Genomic DNA, 20099 nt, shown 5'->3' on the forward strand with positions numbered 1-20099 from the left:
CCAGGATAAGGTGGTCATTCCTCAATCTACCTTTCCCCTCACAGGTGTATTTATCCCACCGCTGCTGCCAATTTTGTGGTGTTTGTACAGAGCCCCTGGTCATTCCACAGACTATTGACCTGTACACCACTGCTTTATTCTTCCGCTGCCAGCAGCCAGGTTTCTTCTGGTGCAATACTGAGTCTCAGTCAGGTTGTAAAGTCAACAATGAAGATTAAAGTTTATTGAAGAACGAACAAGTTTTAAATATGTTCAGAATGGTTTCTCAAATGTGTGCCCTTAACTAGATGTGGCACTATCTCACACTGTCACACACTTCTCCTTCAGTTCTATCCCTGTTTCCCACTAACTCTCACAACTGCTAAGTTCGACTTTTACTGGCTTTGTCTCCCCTATCTCCCAATGGTAAAACCCCTGGGCTGAGCCTCAAAACCAGGTAGGCTGCGCCTCTGAGCCTTCTCATTGGTCAATCTACATTAACTATTTCCATCCCCCTGTACAAACATAATCACAAGGAAGGGGCAAACGCCACATCGGGCCCTGGGAGGCAGGAAGGGGAGGGAGAATGGGAGGGGAAGGTCTCTGGGAGGGGTGAGACCTTACTTCTTTTCCCAAAGCGGGATAAGACTTTTTGCAATCTTGAAAGCCTGGAAAAGAAAGAGACAAATGGGACCCAGAGCACTCTCCTGATCTGTATCCCAAGAGGAATCCACTATCTTATTCATGGATCGTTCCTGAAACATTTGTAGACATTTTCAATTCTAACACAAAGTTGTCCACTTTTATGCCACTGGAGGGGGGGACGTTAGAGCAGTCTCCAGATTGCAGCACAGAAATTTACAAGAGAAGGACGGTACATCCATGGCAGTATTTCTCTTCAGAAGCACTTACTTGTCTACCAATGTTGGAATTACTGCTAGTGTGTCAAGTACTATTCCATCCATATTACTTTTTTCCCTTCTTTATGTGGCCCCCGCCAGAGGTGCCTCACTGGGTCCCTCGGGTGGCTTCTGGAGTCTGATACAGGCACTCGGCTGTAGAGGGGTGCAGGTGTCGTGTGGAGAGCCACACACGATCACCAACATGGAGTTCCGGCCTGGGTCTTATAGGTGGTGGTCGGCCTGGGTCTTATAGGTGTCCTTGGCCTGGCGTAGTTGCTCCATCAGAAGTTGCTGTTGGGATTGGAGCTCCAGCAGCCAGTCCGTCACTGCGGGAACTGCAGACACCGCCAGCACGCTTGGGAACAAATGCGGGTGGTACCCATAGTTGTCCTGGAACAGGGGCTGTTGGGTGGAAGCGTTCACTGCATTGTTGTAGGCAAACTCGGCCAATGCCAGATAGTCGACCCAATCGTCCTGGTGGAAACTGCAGTAGCACCGGAGGTACTGCTCCAACTCCGCATTCGCCCATTCGGTCTGTTCGTTGGTCTGTGGATGGTAGGCCGATGATAGACAGACCTCTGTCCCAAGAGCCTGATGTAGGCCATGCCAGAAACGGGAGGTGAACTGAGCGCCACAATCAGAAATCGTTCTGAATGCTACCAGCATTCTGGTAGGCCAGGCAGGCAAAAACATCAGTGGGTTATTAGACCCAGGGGCTGCCTCAGCCTCCCCTGACCAAACTGGTAGTAGAGCAGCTGTAAGTGATTGCCCAGCTGAAGGTAATGAGGTAATCCCTGAATCTGGAGCCAGGGCAAGCTCAGGCCCCTGACTCGGCCCCGCTGGTGTTTGTTGCAGGGGAACCTGTGCAGACTGGGACTCTTCAGGATCAGGCCCCAGACTTGGTTCAGAGGCAAAGGATCCGGTGCAGACTGAGACTCCTCTGGTTCTGATATCTACGAATTTCAATAAAGTATATATATTAAAAAGGACATGTCTAGTAACCAATGAGCTGGCAGAGGGAGGTGTCACAATGAAAGGCATGTCACAATGACCTTCACAACCTAGCAGCTCCTCTGACACTAGTAAGTTTGCTTATATGGCTTTTAATGCATGTTCGGCTTTTTAAAAATATGTAAAATGTGCCTGTTCCTTTATATTCAAGCTGCAGTTATCCCTGCACCTACTGAGCATTAATGTCATTCTGTATTGCTGTATGTGTCATTGGAAACAAAGAAATCGCCCCTTGCATATTATTCATTTTATTACCGTCCTTCACTAGCTGGTCCCAGGGCAGGTTACAACCATCTAAAATTATGCATTGAAATAGTTAAGACCAATTACAGTCACCAGAACAGCTTGAATCCTAAAAACACATATCTCAGATGCCAAAGGCCAGGTAAAGAGGTGTGTCTTCAGCATATGCTAGAAACTATGTAATGAAGGTGTCAGATGCACCTCTGGAAAGGGAATTCCTCAACCAGGGAGCTGCCACAGGGAATACTCTCTCCTGGGCCACACACACCAAAGCTTCTAAGCTTGAGCAAGGGTGGCTGTGGGGAAGGAGGCTTTCATTCAATGGTGTGCAGTGACATTTTTTGTAAGGGGACAGTTATGGCTAGTTGCCTTGGGAAAACCACACCACTGGATAGTATCCAGCAATTACAAGCTCCACCCAACTGTTGGCATACAGTGGAGCTGCTTTTACACTATTCAGTGTGTCCAATATTTGGCAGGTAAAAGTATTAGAACAGAGTGATCACACCTTCCCAGCACTCAATCACTTAAATATGATAACATGCTAATAAAACAAATGCAGTTGATCTTACCTTCATTCATAAGCTAATGCAATTCTCCTGTCTCCTTTCTGTGCATCATAGAAGCTTCCTTGACTTTGCAGTTCAGTTATAAGAGACTTTTGGATGGATATGAGAGAAAGTTGGGAAAGCCGGTCTTCACTCTGCATGTTTCGAATGTAACTTTTTACCCGTTTTAGGCAGCGCTCTACAGTTCCATAGACCCTGATAAAAAAAAAGTTAAAGAAGCACAAATATCTGAACATGTATGTATGTATGTATGTAAGCATGACTGAAGTAACTGTCTTTCCTTTATGGAGGTGGGATAAATTGACAATTGATGGCCTTGGGCAGATCGTGGTGAGGAAGAAAAAGCGAAGGCTCCAGAGTCTAGGAGAATTGGCCAGAGAACAGGAAATTGACAGAAAAGCATCCAGGATTCTCTCTACATTGACAGGGATTGTGGAAGTACATGTGTGACAGGAGTGTGGCTCTAAGATTGTTTTTATTTTTATTTTTATTTTTTTTAAAGCTGGCTATTTCATTTGAGCTTTGGTTGCCCTAATGAACCAGCCTCTATTGGAGACACCTGTCTATTTTTCTAGAAAACGATTGTCTATTCCCTAATCCATATAAGATTGGTTAACATGGGCAGCAATCCTTACCCCACTTACCTGGGAATAAGCACCACTGAATTCAATAGGACTTCCTTCTGAGCAGACATGGCTAGAATTACGCTGTTAATCATAGTAGCTATATCCTGGACTCTGATAGATTTCTACAATCTATCAGTTGCCAGTTTGTACCTGTCAATAAATTGGTTATGTTCTTTTATCATCCTCCTTACTAGCAAAATAAGCCAAATTAACAGCAGGACACACATTAATTAATGCAGGAGGGTGTATGTGCATTTGTCAAAATACCCAACCTGTTTCATAAATATTATTGTCTGTCTCTGTGTGCTGTGTTTCCTATGTACAGCTAGTTCTTTTTCACCCTCCCACTCTTAAAACCAAATCTTTGGTTTGTAATTATAGTTTCAGCATGTTGCTGGGTTATCTTTCTTTTCTTGCTTATCCTTCTTATACGTATATTTTACTTTGTATTATACTTAAATCATTTTAGCAGTAGGAAAAGGTCAAGTCAGAAGTTCAGATGCCATGTTTTCCCGCCATTTCAAAAATCCCACAGGCTGGGCCAAATCTGGCACTACTTTCAGTATAGCTAGTCCATTTGCAGAGAATACCTTTCTGTAGCTTTCTCTGTCTATAAAGCATGCTATTATTAGGTGCTGTTAGAGCTAGAAGTAGAAATCCCTGGCTCTTGTGAGCCCCTGAGCTTCAGATTGGTGATTCTCTCTAGGCATCAAAGAATTCACAGGTACCAGATCGATTCCACTTGCCCAGTTTCATCATTGGCTCTCTTCAATAGGAAAAGCTATAAAGTCTTCAGGCTGGGACAGATTAACCTGGGCAGTCAACAGAAGGAAACGACTGGCTTTGGGGTTGCTCACTGATCTGATCTCTCCATGTTCACTCGTGGATCCCACCCCACAGTACAACTCAACTTTAAGGGTAGAACAGAAATTCGATTAGGTTCAAATTTAAGCACAAATCTACCTAATTCACACTAGAGCACAATACAACCATCCTTTGACATTCTTGCTTCTCTGAATTTTTGCAGTCAGTACAGTTCTCCAGCCAAGTAATGTGTGTGAAAATGCATGTATTAGTCAAAGTACTGTACAAACAAGTGTTCCTTTAGCTGTTGCTTTAGTGGAAACTGCTTTGCAAAAATGTATATATGTTAGGCAGAATTGCAGACAAGCATTTATATATTAGGAGAAATCAGCCCTAAAATGCCAATGTATCTTCATAAGGATTTTTTAAAAACAAAAAAACCTGATGTGGAAATGTGGAGAACTGAATTTGGTTATAAAAACAAAACACTAAGATAAATTGAAATTGACAGGAGCTAGCTAGGGCTGGGGGGGGGGGTTACACTCTTGCCCCTGCAGCCAGGGGGGCCTGGCTTAATAGACTACATTATAGTATGAAAATAACTTTTATATGCACTGGGAAACAAACAAAAAAATGTGTGACTCTGTTGTGATAATCACTTTATTGTGGTGGTCTGGAACCAAACCTCCAATATATCTGAGGTATGTTTGTATATGTAAATGAAATTTGTAAATGTTAGAGTAACTTTGGTAAACCTGTATGTGATAGTATGTATTGTGTTAAATATGTAGGTAAATATGTTAGATTAGAGTTAAGCTGGGAGTGGAAATGTGCCCCCACTTTAGGTGCAGAAACGATATTGTTAGGGGAGCACTTTGTTTTACAGTAGCATCGCTGATATTCTTGGCTACACACAACCATTGCAGCTGTGCTATTTCCTTCAGAATTCCCTACATCTTTCATCTGCTAATATCTTTTCAGGAAATATTGAAAACCAGTTGTGAGTGGAAAGCTAATTCACTTTGGTGCCTAGTTGAAAATACTGTCCTTCTTCAGCTGACACAATCTCAGCCAGCCTATTTCTTGAATCATTTTAGCCCTGAACAACTCTGGTACATGGAACGCTTTTGTAGCACCAACATTACCAGGTTGAAAGTAATACTCTCAAACAATCATATTTTTGCCTGCTTCGCCCAAAACTTGTATGGTATTTTATTTAAGAATTGAGGGGGCTTTTAGTTTCCAACCCTGTAAAAAGCACCCTCTAGACAGATTTTTCTTTTCTCAGGAGAGTGGCAAACAAACACAAAACTGTTCACATATTCAAAGTGAGGGGGATGATTTATGCTGTCACTCTGAATTGGCTTTGCAACATTGTCACATGTCCAAATCTAATTGGCTACATGGTACCAGGGCATACTATTTAATTCCTCATTGGCTGGGCTCACAAAGACAGCATGAAGAAAATGACAGTGTTTTTAAAATTGCACTAAAGCTGATGTCAAGGTGGGGGTGAGCACTGAGACAGAGGATTGGGGAACATTCAAACTCCTTCCAAACTCCTTGACTGCTACAAAAATATTTCCTGGTGAACATTTAGGTCAGCAGTAATAATTTCCCCCTTTTATCCACTTGTGACTATCCCAGGGCCAGTCCAAGATATTTTGGTACCTGAGGTGAATCACAAAATGGTGCCTCCTTCCCCAGGGAAGAAAGGGTAAGTGAAGATCTACATCAGGAACATGGGGGGAGGGGGATAAAAATCTACATCAGAATCTGTTGCCCCTGTGAATCTTGCCACCTGAGGCAGTCCCCTCACCTTGCCTCATGGGTGGGCCTATCCTATGCATCAATACTCTTATTACGAATGATGTTCACTATAAACAAATACTGTCATACTGTGAGCACTGATGGGTATTTCCACACATATATACATATATCCACATGTTGTGTTCATTCACCCGATTCCCCTGTCCAATGACCATTTGTAGATTCTCTTCCATTTCATTCTATCATCCTTATCAATATAGACATTATAAAACTGTCTTCTGTTCACTGGCATCAAAACAGTAGTCAGGTGAATTTTTGCCTTAAGAATTATTTAATAAGTAACATATGTAAATCAGTTGGCTCCATCACATACAATATGCAGCCAATACTAATTGAAAAGACAGCTTTCATCTGATTCTTTCCTTCTTTTTGGGCAAGAAATGTGGGTTCCCCCCCCTCCCCCTCATTTCCATTTTTTTGGCAGCTCTTCGGCAGCAGTTAATATCAGTGAACATCTGTCCAGCAGGCAAGTGATTATTGACTCCAGCCAAGCATTAGCTTAAAGATTTGTAGGAGATAACTCCCTTGTCTTTTTAACTCTCTAAAGAATGTCCCTAATGCATACAATATTGGCTGAAAGGGGAAATCTGCAAATCTGTTTCTTTTTTCAATTTTTGGAATAGACATTATCATGGCAGCTGTTAAGACAGCATGGATGCTTCCAGTAAGCGGGGCACCCCTCAGCTTAAAGGCGCTTAAGATGTTTGTTTGTTTAGGATTTATATCCCACCTCTACAGGAGAAATATTCAAGGTGGCAGACTTTACAACAGAATTAAAACAATATGTTAAACATGCATTGCTAGTTTTGCAGCAGGTATTCCAGAGCAGTCCCATCACATCAGAGCTGGGTGCCATTTTGGTACCCAGCGCCCTGACATAGTACCAAGAGGAGAGAAGCGCTTCCAACCATTCTGAGCAAAGTGTCTCTGTAAATAGTATACATTACAGCAGAAGCCCTGTTCACACAACAATGGTGTGTAAAGCGCACACATGATGGAGAGGGGAGGGGAAATAGCATCGCTATCCAAAACCAAGCATAGGAATGGCTAGATACTGAGGAGTGATGATTATGGTTCTAGGACAATGAATTTAAGACTATGAACCAGCTCCTTCAAGAGCGGTGTAATCCAAATCAGAACTGGCTGTTCCACCAAATTCCACATTTAGTAAAAATCCAACCACAGAACTTCAATCTTATCTGTATTTAGTTTCAATTTATCAGTCCACATGCAGCCAACTACCATCTATGGGCAATGATTCAGGACTTTCATTGCCCCTCCTGATACTGATGGAACAGAGAGATGGAGCTGGGTGTCACCAGCATATTAATGACACTTAGCTTCAGATCCCCTGATTGTTGCTCCCAGATACTTCATATAGATAATGTACAGCACAGGTAAAATGCCTGATGACCGTAGGACCACATAGGATAGTTCCTACAGGGTTGAACAGAAGTCTCCAATGCTGCTTTCTGAAAGCACCCTTGGGGACAAGAATGGAACCACCGCAAAGCAATGTCCCCAACTCCCCGAAGCTCATCCCAAAGATGCTGTGGTCAATGTTAATAAAAGTCCAAAAGAATCAACATGGTTGCACTCCCCCTATCTCTATCCCAACAATGGTGATTGGTGGCAGGCAGCCATTGACCAGGACTTCAGTCCCTAAACCAGGCGTAAAGCCAAATTGAAATGGGTCTAGATAATTGTTTTTTTCTGAGCATTCCTAAAGCTATTCTGTCAAGCCTTTCTGAGCACCTGACTCGTTTAGCATCACTCATTAATAAACGTGCAATAGATACAAGTTCAGATGGTACTGTACAGTGACTCTGTGTTCTCTTAAGGGTCTATTTCTATAGACAGCCATGAAGTAGTGTTATGATATTGTCGGGAGTTGGAGTCCAACAACTTCTGGAAGACACTACATTTGCTACCTCGATCTAGCCCTAAGCAAGTCTTATCAGCTTCAACCAGCGTGGCTTGTTGGGCAAGGATGATGAGAGTTGCAATGCTTGACATCTGGAGGGTGGTCTGCTGGCTATCCCTGGGATAGAGTTCTGGAGTTTGTCTAGGATGATCTAAGCCCAAAGCCATTAAGCTTTACATTTGTTGCCGGAATAAAATAAGAAAAAGCCCCCTGTGTGCAGCTGACAGCTCTTTAGAAGGTTAGAAAACAACTGTAATAAGCAAATAAATACTAGTATTTATGGTTGTCTAGTACAGTGTTTCCCAACCACTGTTCCGCGGCACACTAGTGTGCCGCGAGATGTTGCCTGGTGTGCCGCGGGAAAAATTAAAAAATTCGGAAAAAAAATTTTTAAGTCAAATTTTCGATTGGGGCGCCGTCACTAGATGACCCCTGGGGTTCCCTCCCTCCCGCTCTGTGCCTCCCTCCTCCTCCTCCTCCTCCAGGGAGGCCCTTCCTGGCTCTCGGCCAAGGCTTGGCGGCTGCCACTCACTCACTCGCTCGCCCACCCGTCCCTCCATCCCTGCACCCAGCCTCTCCCCCTCCGTCCCCGGCGCGGGGGCTGCCGGGATCCGTAGTCCCCTCACCCTTGGGTTCCGCGCCCGCGCGGGGTGCACAAACTACGTTTCCCAGCGTGGCCTGGCGGGCCGGGCGTTTTGTTTGAAGCGCTCTTCTCCCGGCCATGGAATGAGCGCAGCGGCGGCGGCCGGGCGGGCAGGGGCTCTTCCGCGCAGACCCCGCGCAGCCTGCCTGCGCCCCTGCGGAGATCGGGCGGCAGGATGGAGCCCGGGGATCCCCGCGGAGGCGGAGCGGCGGAGGCTGCCCCCCAGGTAGGGCTGCGTCGGGGGGGGTTTATTTTTGCAATGCTGCATCCGCGCCGGAGGGGACGCATCGGACCGCGGGGAGACCCCTTGGCGGGCGTGCAAGGCAATGCATGCGTGCAGGCGTTGCATGGAGTGCAGTGCAATGCAATGGCAACGCGGCGCCCTGCATGCATGCATGCAACTTCCACCGGCGCTCCGAACTTGGCAGGTGAGGGGGGTCCCCAGTGGGCGGCAGAGAGAGCCAGGAGGGCAAAGGGGAGCCGGGGGGAGCAGCGCTGCTCCCCGAGCCGAGCCCGGGGGGAAACTTCGGCGTCGTTGCCCCGGGTGTTGGAAGCGGAGGCTGGCGGGGGCCCCTCACCTGCAAAACCTGGTCGCCTCTCATATATTTCGTGCATTGCATTCATCGCCCGCTTTCTCCTCCAAGGAGCTCCCGGGGGCGCGCGTGGTTCTCCCCGTGTTATCCTCGCAACAACAGCCCTGCGAGGTGGGTCAGGCAAGTGGCCCAAGGGAGCACCCAGGGATTGTCCTGGCCAGGTGGGGTGATTTGAACCCTGCTCTCTGCCCGGTCTTCGTCCTCATTTAGCCCCCACATGTGCATGACTGTGCATGACTGAGGTTTTCCCCCCTCGTCTTGGCTATGGTGTGAGTCTATGCTGTTAATTAATGGGGTTCTGCCTTCGGAGAAGATGAGCCAGCCCTCAAGGAGGTGATTATGTAATTTGCTAGCAATTCATGTCCCTCCCGGCGTGACGCTGCACGCTGACGTCACGGGGCTGTAATGGTGGTGTGCCTCGAGATTTTTTTATGAAACAAGTGTGCCTTTGCCCAAAAAAGGTTGGGAAACACTGGTCTAGTAGGACAGTTGTAAATGCTGTTAATTCAATATGAGCCAAACGCCCACTGGAGCGTTTGTTCCAACTGGAGTTCACTTAGTGCTATCCTAGAATAAGTTGATTTCTCATTGGCTTTCCAATATGCTTTTCACCAGCAAAATTATTTTGACTCTTACTCTTTACAGGGAATGTGGTAACATGATAATTACTGTAGTTATGTCTGTCAGCAGACTTCTTATGAGGCAAAAGCAACCTGGTACCCAGTAGGTACAATTTCTTACCTATGAAATCCCCTACTTCTGCCCTTTCTTTCAGGTGACAAGAAGCAACTTGTGAACTATAGTTTTTTTTCAGCCTCCCGAAATTGTCAGCAACAGCAGCCATTATTCCACCAGTGCCTGCGAGACTATTTCTGGAAACAGAGCAGCCTCTCTGAAAGCCTGGGCATTTCTAGGAATCTTAGTTTGAATGAATAGGCATTTATGCAGACCCTTCAAGTGTCACTATTTTCCAGGGACGTCCCTGATTTAGAGAAGCCATCCCGGTTTCTGATTTGATCCAGGTATGCCCCACTTTTCCTTAAGATGTCCCTATTTTCACTGGAGATATGTTGGAGGGTCTGGAGTTATCTGACCCCTGAGCCGTCCGAAGGCAGCCCTGTACAGGGAACCTTTAATGTTTAATGTTTTATTATGTTTTTATATATGTTGGAAGCCACCCAGAGTGGTTGGGACAACCCAGTAAGATGTGTGGCGTATAAATAGTAAAATTATAATTCTGGAATGGGAAGTCCCTAGTTTCACTGGGAAAATGTTGGAGGATATTATGTACGCTATAAGAATGCTATTGAACGTGGGTGGCGCTGTGGTCTAAACCACTGAGCCTCTTGGGCTTGCCAATTGGAAGGTTGGCAGTTCGAATCCCCGTGATGGGGTGCGCTCCCTTTGCTCTATCCCAGTTCCTGCTAACCTAGCAGTTCAAAAGCATGCCAGTGCAAGTAGATAAATAGGCACCGCTGTGGTGGGAAGGTAAAATGGCGTTCTGGCACTTGTCATGGTTTTCTGTTGCACCAGAAGTGGTTTAGTCATGCTGGCCACATCACCCGGAAAGCTGTCTGTGGACAAATGCCAGCTCCCTTGGCCTGAGAAGCGAGATGAGCGCCACAACCCCATGGTTGCCTTTGACTGAACGTAACCATCCAGGGGTCCTTTACCTTTACCTTTGAACACGTGGCAAACAGAACGTTGCCTGAACATTGTCTCCTTTGACTAAGGGGACTGACCTGCAAGTAGAAAAATGCTGTCTTCCTCAGGTTACTGAGCTCAGCTGCACTGTTTTTAGCCAGCATCTGTTCATCAGATTTTAGAGAGTGCTCAAGCTTTTGCCAACTTGCTTCCGCCTTTCAAAACTCTTATTTCAGTCAGCTCTACCATTAGGCAAAGTGAGGCAGCCGCCTCAGGCAACAGAGTTTGACTTTCATGAAAGGGCAGCAAATTATATTCCCATTTCATACAGTCTCTATCAGGTTTGAGATTAATAATATATACTGCCCTAGTCAGAATCTGTGCATATCATATATGTGAGAGTGTTATGTGTGGCTTTTTCTTGTTGTTTAAGAAAACCTATTTCACTTTGAACTTTAAATAAGAGTCATTGATTTTGTTCCATTTCATCTCGACAAAGAAAAATCTCTATCCGAAGAGAAAGGTTGTTCACCATTAAGTGCAAGCAAAGGGGCTCCTTGACCTCAGCCAAGTTGTTAATGAGGAGGAAGCTAATGGGGGGAAATTGATCTCTTCATAATTTATCCAGGGAGACAGGGATGTTGCAAATGTGAAATCTCATTATTATCACAGTTTGGGGGAGTAATATTTTTTTTAAAAAAAAAAAGCCTGGAGAAGTCAACATTATTAAGTTTCTTCCCAGCCAGAAACTTTACACTGCAGTGGTGGCAGTTCTGGCCTGTTTTAAATCATTTCTGCACACTGAGTTCTCCTTTGCTTCCCTGGTTAAAACTACTGCTTTAATAAAGCAATAGTCATTCACTAGCAAAACTTCCAGCTCTCCCAAGAAGCTACAGGGCCAGCCTATGAGAATAAAGTGGTGAGCTATACATGGGCATTATTATCCCGTTTGGGCTAAGCTGATCTTCCTTTGCTGGTGCTCTTGCTTAAACAGCAGTTGATGCTCTTACCCCTTCGGCCAATGGATGGGGCCAGAGTATCCTTTCCCTTTGTTTCTGCTGTCTTAGTTGAGATGGGCGTGTAGGGTGTGGGCAAGCCAATGGTTGGCCAAAGCACATCTCATCATTCAGCATCAGCTGACAATGTGCTTGTTTAGTCGTTTAGTCGTGTCCGACTCTTCGTGACCCCATGGACCAGAGCACGCCAGGCACTTCTGTCCTCCACTGCCTCCCGCAGTTTGATCAAACTCATGCTGGTAGCTTCAAGAACACCATCCAACCATCTCATTCTCTGTCGTCCCCTTCTCCGTGTGCCCTCCATCTTTCCCAACATCAGGGTCTTTTCCAGGGAGTCTTCTCTTCTCATGAGGTGGCCAAAGTATTGGAGCCTCAGCTTCACGATCTGTCCTTCTAGTGAGCGCTCAGGGCTGATTTCCTTCAGAATGGAGAGGTTTGATCTTCTTGCAGTCCATGGGACTCTCAAGAGTCTCCTCCAGCACCATAATTCAAAAGCATCAATTCTTCGGCGATCAGCCTTCTTTATGGTCCAGCTCTCACTTCCATACATCACTACTGGGAAAACCATGGCTTTTACTATACGGACCTTTGTTGGCAAGGTGATGTCTCTGCTTTTTAAGATGTTGTCTAGGTTTGCCATCGCCTTTCTCCCAAGGAGCAGGCGTCTTTTAATTTCGTGACTGCTGTCACCATCTGCACTGATCATGGAGCCCAAGAAAGTAAAATCTCTCACTGCCTCCATTTCTTCCCCATCTATTTGCCATCTATGTGCAGGCACCATCTAATTAGGAGCTAAACTTTATTCCCCTTCATGGCAGCCAGCTACCCACCTCCACCTTTGGCCTTCTTGCTGCCTTATCTGGGCTGATGCGAAAGGACAAAGGAGGTCCTTCTTCCCAGAGCCAGGTATTCAGGAAAAGGGCCCAGGAAAATGCCTTCAGTTTTTAGAATCTAATCTTAAAAAGTGTTTGTAACTGCAGAGCCATGGCAGGCATTCTTCCCAAGCCACGTTGCCCCAAATTCCTCACTCTGAAGGACCCATTTGGCCCTTTCTCGGCCCCCAGGTGGCAGTGGCTCCCCATTCTTTTCGGCCGAACATAAAAGAATGGGGGCAAGGGTCCAGCGAGCAAGGTCATCAAGAGGGGGGAAGCAAGCTCCTTGTTGCTGCTTCTTCTCTGGCCAAGGGACAAGGCCAAGCTGGTCTCCAACTTGCTTTGACATTGCTCCTGGGAGGTAGCAGGCACAGCCTCTCAGTGACTCGGTCCCTTGGCTCTTGGCAAAGGCCCGAGTAATTTGCTGCTTGGTTTGTAATCAGTATTTATACGATGTGTGAATTAATTTTATTCACCGTTTTGTACAACACTCTGGGATCATTTGACGAATGGCAATTAAGAAACGCTTTACATGAATAAATAAATAAGTATAAGGCAACCACACCTCCTCCCCATCGATTGATAATGAAGCCAAGCTAAGAGGGAATGGATTTCCTGCATTCATGAAACCAAAGTTTCCGATACCGCCTCTCTTCTTCAATACAGTAAAATTGCAACTTGCACGTATTTAACATGTGTGATATCAATTTGATGTGGTCGAAGGCTGGCTGGTTGAAATTACATGAATTAAATGCAGCAAAGGGGGAGAGCTTAAAAGCTCTTCTTGTGCAGGGTTTTCCAGGCACGGAAAAATCTTTTAAGCTCTGCGCCTTCCTTGCTTTCCAGGCTCTGGGGTGCTCTTGTGCAGGCTGTGGGTGGTCTCCCGAGATCTCGCAGGAACTTGGACAGCCCCATGAAATCTTGTGCAAGAGCATCCTGGAGCCCATCAAGCTTGGGGTGGGTGTGTTTGCAAGGCCTGCTTGGCGCACGGCTCCAGAATGGTAAGGATAGTCGTTGAGTCATGTCCAACTCTTCATGACCCCTTGGACCAGAGCATGCCAGGCACTCCTGTCTTCCACTGCCTCCTGCAGTTTGGTCAAACTCATGCTGGTAGCTTCGAGAACACTGTCCAACCATCTCATTCTCTGTCGTCCCCTTCTCCTTGTGCCCTCCATCTTTCCCAACATCAGGGTCTTTTCCAGGGAGTCTTCTCTTCTCATTCAAAAGTATCAATTCTTTGGTGATCAGCCTTCTTTATGGTCCAGCTCTCACCTCCATGCATCACTACTGGCAAGGCCATAGCTTTAACTATACGGACCTTTGTCAGCAAAGTGATGTCTCTGCTTTTTAAGGTGCCGTCTAAGGTGCAGCAATTACAGCCTGACCTCAAATATGAGCTAGACATACACACAGGACTTTTTTTTCAGCCGGACCTCTCAGGTGGGCACCATTCCCATTATAACAAGAGAACAAGGGAGGCATTCGTGGTGAGCTCCGGCACCTCTTTTTCTAAGAAAAAAATAGTGCCGTGTTATATATATATATATATATATATGCTTTCGTAGATTTTCACGGGTACAGGAATGCAGGTTTTGGTGTCTTCGGGTGTCTTCCCGTGTAAGAGTTGGGGTGTCTAGGCGACGTTTCGACGAGGTCTCACTCGTCATCTTCAGGCTGGTGCTTACGGCTTCTTGTTACTGGAACAGAGCAGGATCTCAGTGTTTGAGTTCCTATAAATACTGTTGAGGGGGTGTGGTGTATTCTGGGCAGAGAGGAAGTTCCCAGGATAGTGTGACTTTTCTTCTTTTGTTCCTTAATTACTTGAGGGATATCTTGAGTGATTTCTTGAGTGATATTCTGAGTACCACTTAGGAGGGTCATTAAGAGTGGATTAGTTGCTAAAGCTTTCGTGTCTTGACCTCTTGAGCTTGTGAAGAGTTTTTCTGAGAAGATGGCTGTACTGCACTTAGTTGTGCTCTGGCTTGGCTTCGTGTATAGGGGCGAGCTGTGGTTTTGTGCCCTGTGCCAGTCAGATCTGTGTAGGGATTGCAGGGGGGTGTAGCATCCGGAGGTGCCACTATGGTTTGGCTACTGGATGGTGTCTGTAATTTATCTGTGGAGAGGGTCTGGGTTTGGGTCTGGTGTGGTTGATTGGTGATGGCGTTCTGTGTGCCTCTGGTTCTGGTGTCGGTTTTTGTGGGGAGGGCTAATTTCCAGATGTCTGGCAGGCGGGACGTGTCGTCACGCTTGTTCATGTTGTGAGGGTGTTTCTCTATCTCGATGGCTTCCATGATTATTCTCTTGTGGTGATGTTCCATGTTAAAGAGCAATTTGGAATCTGCAAAATTAATTTCGTGTCCTGTTTCTTTCATGTGTTGGAAAAGAGAGGAAGTTTTTTCTTCTTTTTTGACGGCATTCTTGTGTTCTGCGATACGTGCATTTATTCGTCTGTTTGTTTGTCCAATGTACGTGGCTGGGCAGACTTTGCAGGGTATTTCATAGACCCCTTGGTTTTCCAACTGGATTTTATCTTTGGGGTTTCTGAGGATATTGGCTATTTTTTGGTTGGTGCAAAAGGCTGTTTTGATATTGTGTTTATGGAGGATTTTGCTAATTTTATCTGTAGTGCCCTTGATATAAGGAAGGAGGGCCATGCCATTGTTTTCTTCTGTGTCTTGGTTTTTGGGGGGTGTTTCTTTTTGGATTAGCTTCGTAACCCTGTTTTGCTGGTATCCATTGGCGATTAACACATTTGAGAGATTCTGTAACTCAGTTGTCAAGTGGTCTTTGTCAGCCAGGCGTTTGGTTCTGGAGATGAGAGTCTTGGCTACGGAGTTTATTTGTGCAGGGTGGTGGTGTGATTGTGCATGTAAGTAGCGGTTGGTGTGTGTTTTTTTCCGGTAGATGGTGTGTCCTAGGGAGCCATCAGGTTTTTTGTAGATTAGGACGTCAAGGAAGGGAAGTTGGTTGTTGGCTTCTATTTCCATAGTGAATTGTATTTTGGGGTGTAGGCTGTTGAGATGTGTGAGGAAGCTATCTAGTTTTTCTTTCCCGTGTGGCCAAATTACAAAGGTGTCGTCAACATATCTGAGCCAAAGTTTGGGTTTGTGTTCTGACTTGTCTAAAGCATTGGTTTCAAAGTGTTCCATGTACAGATTTGCGATGACCGGTGAGAGGGGTGATCCCATAGGTGCTCCTTCTATCTGTTTGTATCTTTGTCCATTGTGGATGAAGTACGTGTTGGTTAGGCAGTGGTTGGTCAGGTCCAGGATGTATTCGGGGGGATTGTATTTGTTTTGGATGGCTGTCAAGGCTTCATTAATGGGCACTTGTGTGAAGAGAGATACAACAGATAAATTACAGACACCATCCAGTAGCCAAACCATAGTGGCACCTCCGGATGCTACACCCCCCTGCAATCCCTACACAGATCTGACTGGCACAGGGCACAAAACCACAGCTCGCCCCTATACACGAAGCCAAGCCAGAGCACAACTAAGTGCAGTACAGCCATCTTCTCAGAAAAACTCTTCACAAGCTCAAGAGGTCAAGACACGAAAGCTTTAGCAACTAATCCACTCTTAATGACCCTCCTAAGTGGTACTCAGAATATCACTCAAGAAATCACTCAAGATATCCCTCAAGTAATTAAGGAACAAAAGAAGAAAAGTCACACTATCCTGGGAACTTCCTCTCTGCCCAGAATACACCACACCCCCTCAACAGTATTTATAGGAACTCAAACACTGAGATCCTGCTCTGTTCCAGTAACAAGAAGCCGTAAGCACCAGCCTGAAGATGACGAGTGAGACCTCGTCGAAACGTCGCCTAGACACCCCAACTCTTACACGGGAAGACACCCGAAGACACCAAAACCTGCATATATATATATATATATATATATATATATATATATATATATATCTTGGTATTACTGTGCTTGAAAACTACCTCAATATTGGTTTAAAGAGCTTTTTATTCCTCAAAAGTCATAGGGAGAAGTCATGCTTCCTGCTTCTAATTAAGTTGATGTATCGGACGAAGGATTTCTGCATCCTACCTTTTTCTCAGGTTAGCTGTAAAAACCACTCAGCCAAGTAGTGAGACAATGAGAGCTAATTAAAAGCACCAGTGTGGCAGTAGTAAAGTAGCACAGTATGCAGACAAGATCCAGCTCTTCTGCGCAGATATTTCAGCATGTTTGCCCTGAATTAAAGAGCTTTCCTGTTTTTAATAACGCGAGGAGATTAGATAAACAAACAGAGATACATTCTGATAGATAGATGATAGATAAAGATGGATAAACACAGTGTAGATAGATAGATTCTATTTATAGCCTTCTCTTCATACAGATACCAGGTTTATATGAAGACACACAGAAAGGCAGGGTTGACTACGTAAGTACATAGGTGAATGGATGTAAGGATTATACACATAATGATTACAGGGCTCCATATAAGGATTCTACGCATGCATATATATATATATATATATATATATATATATATATATATATATACACACACACACATACATATATATATATAACACATAAGCATTATAATTCTAAAATATAATGATCAATATAGCATCTTTTCCTTTAATAGGCCCAAGCAAAATTAAACGCCCAGGGATTCATTTAACCTCATGTGACTTGTACATGGAAAAAAGCAAATTTTGTCGAGATAATTAATCAGCCTTGAGCAAAGCATGCATAAGGGTACCTTTATTCATTAGCTCACTGGAAGGAGCCAATAAAACATAAATTGATTACTTCGACTGCATTATCTTTTCTAGTTGCTGCCAACTGTGGCTCCATCTTGCTTTCATTTAGTGCATTAAGTAGAATCATGATTTCTATTATTTAGGATGGAACAAGATAGAGAAATGAGACAAGTTTCAAACTGATGGAGAAAATGCAAAGTAGCCAAAAGGACTGGCTAGCCCTTCTTTTTAAAATCGTGATCATGAAATTCAGCCAACATACACACACAAAAAGGGGAAGCGTCTGGCACCTTGAAGACTAACAGATTTATTGTGGCATTAGCTTTCATGGAAAAGAGCCCAGTTCATCAGATGTTTAACAATATTGTTGTTATTGTTTTGCTGTTTTTGTTTTCATTATTTGTTTTTATCCTGCATTTTATTTTGCGAACCGCCCTGAGATCTTATGATGAAGGGTGGTGTTTAAATCTAATAAATAAATAAAAATAGCAACTAAATATCATCTTAAGGTACCACAAGACTTTTTACTTTTTTGCCATAACAGACTAGGGCGGCTGCATCCTCAGGACAAAATTCAGCAAAAAATGTTTCAAATGGAGAACATTGAGGACATGCACACATGCAGTGCTATAGCCTGGAATATTGGGTGCAGTTACATTGACTAACAGTGGTTTTCATCTACAAAGCTTGCCCCTTATTACGTATCAGCTGTCCTGTGCATACCCAGCCAAGGAAGGAATTCTTTATTGACAAAAGCAGGCACTTACAGCATAGATGCGCATTTCTAGCATCTACAGTATGTGGCTATTTTCCAACTGCCCAGCAGAGCAGTTGAAGCAACAGTGGGGCCATGCCCCACACCTCCACGGCTTATGTGCCCTCATCTGATGGGGTGCATGAATGCAACCTGAGACTTCCTGCATGGAAGTCTTCATTGTACTTCCCTCTTCAAGCACCTCCTGGTTCTAGGGGGCAGCAGAGCAGGGGACGGCAGGGATTTGACCAGCTCACCCACCTGAGCAGCCTCCTCTGCTTCTGACCCATCTTTAACTTCTGTCTCTGTCTCTGGTGGCTCATAGCCTTCCATTTCCCTGGCTCCTACCAATCAGATGGCACCAAACTTCTCCTTGGGCCACCTCCAGCCCTCCTGCCTCCATCACACACCTTGTCCCTGACATGAGCCTACATAATGGGTGGATGGATCATAGAATTGTACAGATGGGAGGGACTCTGATGGATGAGATATTTGACAATAAAACTTGAACCATGGCCCCATCTCCATCAGGCCTTCCTCTGCTCCAATGGCCCTCAGGGCATGGCCACTAATGACCAATTTCTAAGTAAGGATTACTGGTATCCCAAATACGGAGATGTTTCTAAATTATTGACTATCTTGGCACCTTAAGCTTTATCTGGGCTAAGGGTCTAGGATTAAGACAAAAGTGTCTGAAATGGACTTAGGCAAAACTGACAGCACATTTTCATAAATAGCAATAACTGCATCTCTTTCATCAGAAAGAATGACTTTATGGAATGAAACTGTTGTAGGAGGTGTATGCTATAGCCCCAAATTAGATATTTTAGAGAAAGAATCATATGGACATGTGATTACAACCCTCTTCTACCTTTTTTTTTGGGGGGGGGGGATTGTATTCAATCTGCATCTTAGTCCAGAAGCGATAATTTAACATGGCTGTGCCATTCTCATAAGCCACAGCTTGTCAGTTTGCTGAATTATCAGTACCAAGTCAAGCAGTGCAGTAGAAACAGATCGCATGTGCCAATTTTCCTTCATTTGCTTACCATTTTCCAGTCACTGGAGGAAACTGCAAATGCCAGTCTTTCTCTTGCATGATAGAAGTGCGTGGAACTCAATAATTTAGCAGATGTTCATGGACAGCAGGTGGTCCAATGAATTACAGCAAAGACACAAGTCATTAATGTTAAGGTTGCTAGTCATCAAACTTGTTAAACTTATACTTTACAAGTGTCTTTTAAACTAAAAAAACAAGAAATTATAATCCCCTATGTAAGGGGCTGCAGGAAAGGTTACAACATGGGGCTTTTTAGTTCAGAGGGTGAACTCAAGGGAGATGTCTAACGTTATGTGGTGTGGAGAAAGTGATCAGGGAGAAGTTTGTTCTCCTCTCATGATACTAGAACTCAAGGACATTGAATGAAGATGAATATTGGAAGATGGACAGACAAAATACTTCATATAGCACAAAGTTAACTTTTGTCAGGAGATGGAGTGAAGCGTAGGTCAGCAATCAGAGCAAAACAAAGGAGACTTCTCCTCTCCCAAGCAATCTCAGACTGCATCTCCGCACAAGTAATTTCTGCTCTGCTCTTTTCATTTCTCTGTGTGTCCTAGACTGAGGAAGAGGAGCTGGTCGCAGCAGGATGGAGAGACACCCTGGATTCTTCAGTAGCCTGCTCCTCTGTCTCCTGGCCCCCTCTTCTCCAGCCTCTGCTTCTGCCTCGGAGTCTGAACTGCTGTCTGCCACAACCTCTTCCTGCTCACTAAACCCTGCGGCCTCTTCAGCTTCTGACACCTCCTCCTCCCAATGTGCTCCTTCTTCTCCCTCTGACCACTCATCATCATCCCACCACCAATCCCCTGGCTCTGGGCCTTCGCCCCTGCGGTGTCCGTTGAGGGTTCCCCAGCTGGCGCTTCCTTCAAGTTGAGAGAATAGCCAATGTGAGAACAGATGCCAG

At 44.9% G+C, this 20099-nt stretch overlaps 1 long non-coding RNA gene across 1 annotated transcript in view; it reads right to left on the reverse strand.

Annotated features, from left to right (window-relative positions):
- Positions 1–824: 824 nt before the first annotated feature.
- LOC310703464 overlaps positions 825–20099 on the reverse strand; it is a 40845-nt gene continuing 21570 nt past the window's right edge. Inside the window, exons 4-5 of the long non-coding RNA XR_014524153.1 lie at positions 2708–3480; positions 825–1834 (exon numbers count right to left, since the gene is read on the reverse strand). This is a non-coding gene — a long non-coding RNA (uncharacterized lncRNA). The remainder of the gene's footprint in view (positions 1835–2707; positions 3481–20099) is intronic.

The sequence above is a fragment of the Podarcis liolepis genome (assembly GCF_965112155.1).
Source record: "Podarcis liolepis genome assembly, chromosome: 3".
NCBI lineage: Eukaryota > Metazoa > Chordata > Lepidosauria > Squamata > Lacertidae > Podarcis > Podarcis liolepis.